The sequence below is a fragment of the Tamandua tetradactyla genome, chromosome 7, assembly GCF_023851605.1.
Source record: "Tamandua tetradactyla isolate mTamTet1 chromosome 7, mTamTet1.pri, whole genome shotgun sequence".
NCBI lineage: Eukaryota > Metazoa > Chordata > Mammalia > Pilosa > Myrmecophagidae > Tamandua > Tamandua tetradactyla.
Genome location: NC_135333.1, coordinates 139,909,257 through 139,915,244, shown reverse-complemented (window position 1 = coordinate 139,915,244; position 5,988 = coordinate 139,909,257). Strand labels below are relative to the sequence as shown.

The following is a 5,988-nucleotide window of genomic DNA, read 5'->3' as shown; positions in this document are numbered from 1 at the left end:
GTAGAGAGAGATCACATTTTAAAAGTCTTGAAAAGCACCCTCTGGATTTAGCAACAAAGAAACACTTGTGACATTGGCAAGGGTGGCTTCAGGGGAGTGGTTGAGGGGAGAAGTCAGATTGCAGTAGGCTGAGAACTGAATGCAACAAGAGATCAGGACAAAAACAGTAAAATGGAAAAAGTAGGTGGTGAAGAGGAGAAGAGCAGGACAGTAGTTACAGGGAGATAATAGGGTTTAGGAAGACGTTTGAATGACTTAAGGGAGCGATCCAATACAGAGGGGAAATTAGAAGATAGAAGGGAAAGAAAACATGAACAAAATGAAGATTATGAGGAAACACGAGAAGACAGTGATAGAAGCTGTCACTTGTTCCCCAGTATTCATTCTTCCCCTCTCCATTTCCCCATATTTTCAGCTGGGTTCATACTTGTCCGTAATAAAGAGTGAACACATTTCCTAGTGTCCTACGCAGCTGGGTGGGTCCCTGTGATTAGGAAAGCAGATGGAATGTGCACACCTGGGCAGGAGCTTCAGCAGATATCTTGGACCACAAAGTGGAAGCCAGATGTTGGGAGTAGTGGAGCTACGCGTTAAGAGGAGTCATAGTTCTGATATTTGTGGAGCCGTCATATTAGCCCTGATTTGCTTAAGTAGGGTCTTAATTTTTGTAAAAGAGAAATTTCTACCTGAAGTGAGACACTATCATTTTGTGTTTTCTATCACTTGCTGTTGAAGTTCATTGTCACTAAAAGACGGACAGATCTAGAACATGGTGTGGATGTTGGGCTTGGATTAGGTGGAGGATGGCTGACTCTAGTGAGGCGGGGGAAGGATGGAAAGTGGTTGTGGATGAACCTGCTCTTGGAAGTGGGTGGCAGGATGTTTAGAGAACTCCTGTTTTAGGACATTGACTTCTTTTGCAAAATAAAAGTAAAACTTGTTGTTGAGAGTAACAGATGTTTTAGTATGCAAAGACTGAGGTGAATTATGAAGACTAAACAGAAAGTTATTGCGAGGCATGAGGGAGAGCTGACAAAACAGGATACCGGAGTGGTGCAGAGGTGAGAGACTGCATAACTAACAGCTGAGTGAATTCTTCTTGGGGTACTTTTATGGGATGGAAGAAGCTGTATAGCTGAAGAGTCCATGTTTAGAATTTGCTGTAAAAGGCCAAAGTGATAAAATTGTACTTTGCAGCCACACTTTAGCCACCTTCTATTCGACCTTTCCTAGATGATAGATGGATTATGTGAACGTGCCAAAATGCAACAAGACAAACTTTTCTCCAACTGTAAAAGGAGCCAGTTTGGAAAATTTGGCCCTTGAAGAAAGCTGCTGAACAGGGTTAATGTGTGTGAAGAGGTGGATGGTATGATTTCTGAACTTGTTGCGAGGAGAAGAAATGCCCTAAAATTTCAAAAGTTATTCCACAATTAAGATCTTTACTACCAGAGGTGATAAATCTAATTGGGCAGCTAACTCACTGCTGCTGCACGCTTGACTCTGCCCAGTGATAAGGGTTGTGCAATAGCACAATGTCGGGAGAGCTTGCAATAAGCCCAACTTCAACATTTTAAAAATGTAAATAAGCCTTTATTAGATTAATATCTGGTTTATATTTTATCACTGATAAATGATAAAGGTACATCATTTAAAGTTAAAAGGAATTATCTGGACAAATAGTCGTATTGTCATAATGAAATTTGTGTTACTGGTTTAGTAAGTGACAATTTTCAAACTCTGTTCAGAGTATGCTGTTACACTTAATCTGCAAACGCTGCTGTAAGGTAGGTTTTAGCAGGTCTGTTTAACTCACAGATGAGGACCTGGAGGCTGAGAGAGACTAATGGCTTTTCCAGAGCATGTAACTAGAACACAGCAGAACTGAGCTTCGATTTCAGAGCCCTGTGGGTGCATTTCACTGTGTGCATCCTCAAAAGGATGAGTTCTCAGAATAAGTAGTAAGTCTGGACAGCTCCACTGCAAAGTAGGCAGGTTCTCATTTTCCGTGAAGGTTCTCTAAGAGTTGGAGGGTTTTTCAAATTATTATTTAGAACTCCAATTTGTGGTTTGTGGTTGTTTGTTCAAGGCAACATATCCACCTAAAACGGAACCTTTCTTCTCGGGTTTGCTTTATTTTCTAAAACCCATAAATCTTGAAGATTTCACTTTGAGGCACTGTTGAATGAACAAAATAGATCTCATTCATGTTGGCCTCTAGAGGTCACAAATGCAGCAGAATCTTGTTCCCTTCTCTTCAAGAGTGTTTAGAGAGCTCACGTTCTACTACAGTTTTTGAGGGGTATATGTGGTCGCTGTAAATCTTATGATTTTAATGATTATATTACAAGAATACATTTGCTTACAAATATGCCCTGAGCTTTGATTTTCAACCACCATTTTCTGAGAAGTCTTAACCTTGTAGTACAGGAAAAGGCAATAGAAAGATGTTTTTGGAATCTCTCCAAACCATTTTTTAAAAATGCAGAAAGTGATGCCATATTATTCTGAGAAGACAAGTTGAAATTATTTGGTATCACTTTTAGATTCTGGATAAACCAATGCATCAAAGACAAATAAAATACACGTATAGACATGGGCAAAGAAAAAATGTTTGTATATAAAAATAAATAAAAAATGAATTATTACTTTGCTATCTACATTTAGCTTATAATTTAAATTGCTTGAAATATTATGGAAACATTTTATAAAGCAATAAATTGGTGGTCAGTTGTGCTTTGAATTTTTAAATATTTGATTTTATGGTATTTTCCTCATAAAAACTTTACCATTTATTGGTCATTTATACCCCCCTGAGGCATTGTGCTAAGCACTCTTTAAATATATTGTCCCATTTATTTTTCACAACAACCCCATGCAGACCATTTTTAATTTAAAAATTGTTTTTATTTGCTTGCTTTTTTTCTTAGTAATCTTTCCAACTCTTTCCCATTATATATTAATCTGGAGACAATAAACGCAGCTACTTTAAGTGCCTATTTAATGCTGTAGGGTATTTTGAAAAAATGAAAATACCTATCCATCAAATACAAGAGTATAATTCACATTGAGAGACCACTAAAAAAAAAAAAAAAAAAAGGAATTCTCAATCAAAATAAGCAGTTGGTAGAACTTCTGGCTATTGTAGCTATCCTAATTTCTTCTGATTTTATCTTCCCTAGAGATTCCTCCATAAAGCCACTTCTCAATATATTACACACCATGAATTACAAAAATGCATGTATTTAGCAGTAATGCTAACCAGGAGTAGTGTTGACAATTATTCATTATGTTGCCCTTTCTACAGAAGGAACAGATATTGTAGGAGATATTGTGCAGATATTGTAGGAGAACTCTCCTCTCCCTTCTGATCTTATTTCTTCACATGGTGGAAAGAATGTGGGCTTTGGTGGTAAGCAGAGCTGGGTTTCAATTCTCTCTCCATTATCTTGAGCACGTTACTTATCCTCTTTGAGACAGAGTTCTCTGTGTGAAAGAGGAATAATTAAACATTCTCAGAGTGAAACTGCCGGCATGGTGACTCCATGGTCCTCAATGGCTTCTCTCTTATTTTGATTGTATTTTATACTTCCCAGCTTATTTTGAAAGCAACTTTTTCTGCTATATAGCCAAATGAATTTGAAATTACAGTTATCTCAAAGTACACAGTAATTACCTATAAATGAAACACTCACAAAAGAACACGATCCATATTTAAGACCTTCAACATAACGGAATTCTCTTTTTCCAGCTTTTTAAACTATTTTTTCCCATATAAGCCAATATATCATATTTGACATTTGAGTTATATGAGCCCATAAAGCAGACACATTTGTTAACGTGAGCATATGATGAAACAGCATACAGTGTCCTTTCTGGATCAACTTAAATTTTCAGAGGCAACATGGTCCAAATGGGAGCAAGAAGTTGATTTCCTCATGAAATAAACTAGATAAAGAAAAATTAAGACTAATGCTAAAGATTTATACCATAAATTATTCTATTTCCTCTCCTTTTAACATACAAATGTGCACTCTTGGTATGTGAATCAAAATATTTGCAATCAAGATTGTGAAAGCCTATAACTAGGGCAGTACGTAATTCAATAAAATGCTCTGGGGTAAAAAAAAAAGAGGCAGTATAGGTAACAAGAAGACATTAGTCCATCAAGTAATACATATTGGCTTAATGAAGAGGTAGATTATTTAAAAGTCTCAGTGGGCTCAGATATTGACTTGGGCCTGAAAGTGATGCTTAGTTGTTTATTAAGATCATAATTAAGCATATTAGAAGACTTGCTATCACTGGATAGTACCTTAAGATTAAACACTGAAAAGAAACAATTGTTACAAAACACACAAAACATTATATTTTGTGGTTCAACTATTTTGTTTGTTCCACTATTTTTGTAATTGGGGCAAGAGAAGAGGTCCAATTTCTTTAAGAACATTTAATGTACCTCATCAGCTGAATCAGAGATTTTTATTAATTCTCCTGCAAACACAACATTGATTTCCAGCTACAATTTTTTTTTTAAGATAAACAAGTCAATTGAAAAAAAAGTTGCGACCTTGAGCTATGAAACATTACACCTTTAACACACTGATTGAAATACCTAGAACATCACTTAGATGTCAATCATTGTTGGGCTTCAGCAATGAGTGGATGCAGCTTTACGGTGACTTCTCCAAAAACGCTTTCCAGCACCTAACACACTGCTGGGACACATCCTCCAAGTCCGAGTCATTCCCATAATAGGGATCTTCAATAAAAAGTTGTGTTTGTGGATCATAGCTCTCCAGTCGTTCAATTTTTGCTTTGCAGTTTTTAGCTTCACTACCTTTTCTATTCAAATCTCTCAGATTGCTTTCATCCACACACAGTATATAATCAAATGAGGCTAAGTCTTCTTTGGCAATCTGCCAGGCAATGTGATTCATAAGAATATCATGCTTCTTCATACAGTTTTGCCCTCGATAGTCAGGAGGATTTCCTAGCTCCTAAGCGGAAGTTGCGGCACTGTCTATCCTCCAATAATCTGACATATTTGGATAAGTTACAAGTTTTCTGAAAGCTGCTTCTACAATAGGTGACTGACAAATGTTACCCAGACATACAAACAGCACCAATTCGGGTGTCCGGGCTGCCATCTTCTCAGCCTCAGTGGTTTGCTCTTTACTTGTCTTTGTGAGGTCATCATCAACTCCTTAGTCCCACAGGGAAGAAGGAAGGAAATAGCTGTGAGGTGCAATCTCCCACATTCTCTATTATCTTTTCTACTTCCTCCTGCATAGATGAATTCATTTAGCTCTCAGCAGGCACTATTCTTTAATTAGTTGATCAGAAAAAGAAGGAAATCATGGTAACTCTTGGCAGGACTCTGGAGTGGTTGGCAAGGGCATTTTGGATTAGCATACTATGTAAAGGAAGGGATTTGTACCTTATGCCTTAAGATTCTCAGAGCAAATCTTCAACTACAAAGGAGAGATTTTATGGGTGAGTTTGTCCTCCAAAAAGATATGTTGAAGTCCTAATCCACAGGACCTCAGAACATGACTCCATGTAGAAATAGGGCCATCATAGATTAAATTAGGCAAGTTAATATGGGATCATACTGGAGTAGATGGGCCCTTAATCCAATACGACTGGTGTCCTTATAAGAAGAGGAGAAGGGACTCAGATAGTTTCATGGGGAAAGCGCTATGTGATCACCAATGCAGAGGCTGAAGTATTGCAAGTGAAGGAAAGCCAGGGATTGCTGGCCACCTCCAAAAGCCAGAAGATAGGTATGGAACAGATTCTTCTTTACAGACTTTACAGACTTTACAGACAGCTTGGCCTTTCCAACGCTTGATTTCAGACTTCTAGCCTCTGAATAGTGAGGCAATGGCTTTCTTTTCCACCCAGTTTACCATCTTCGATACCTTTGAACCATTGTTTTGATCTCAGAATATCCCAAGTGTACCTCTAGAGTAAGTGACAAGTCTG

General features: G+C 37.6%; 1 pseudogene; it reads right to left on the bottom strand.

Moving 5' to 3' along the window:
• Positions 1–4,673: 4,673 nt before the first annotated feature.
• Positions 4,674–5,150, bottom strand: LOC143690694 (low molecular weight phosphotyrosine protein phosphatase pseudogene; annotated as a pseudogene).
• Positions 5,151–5,988: the final 838 nt, after the last annotated feature.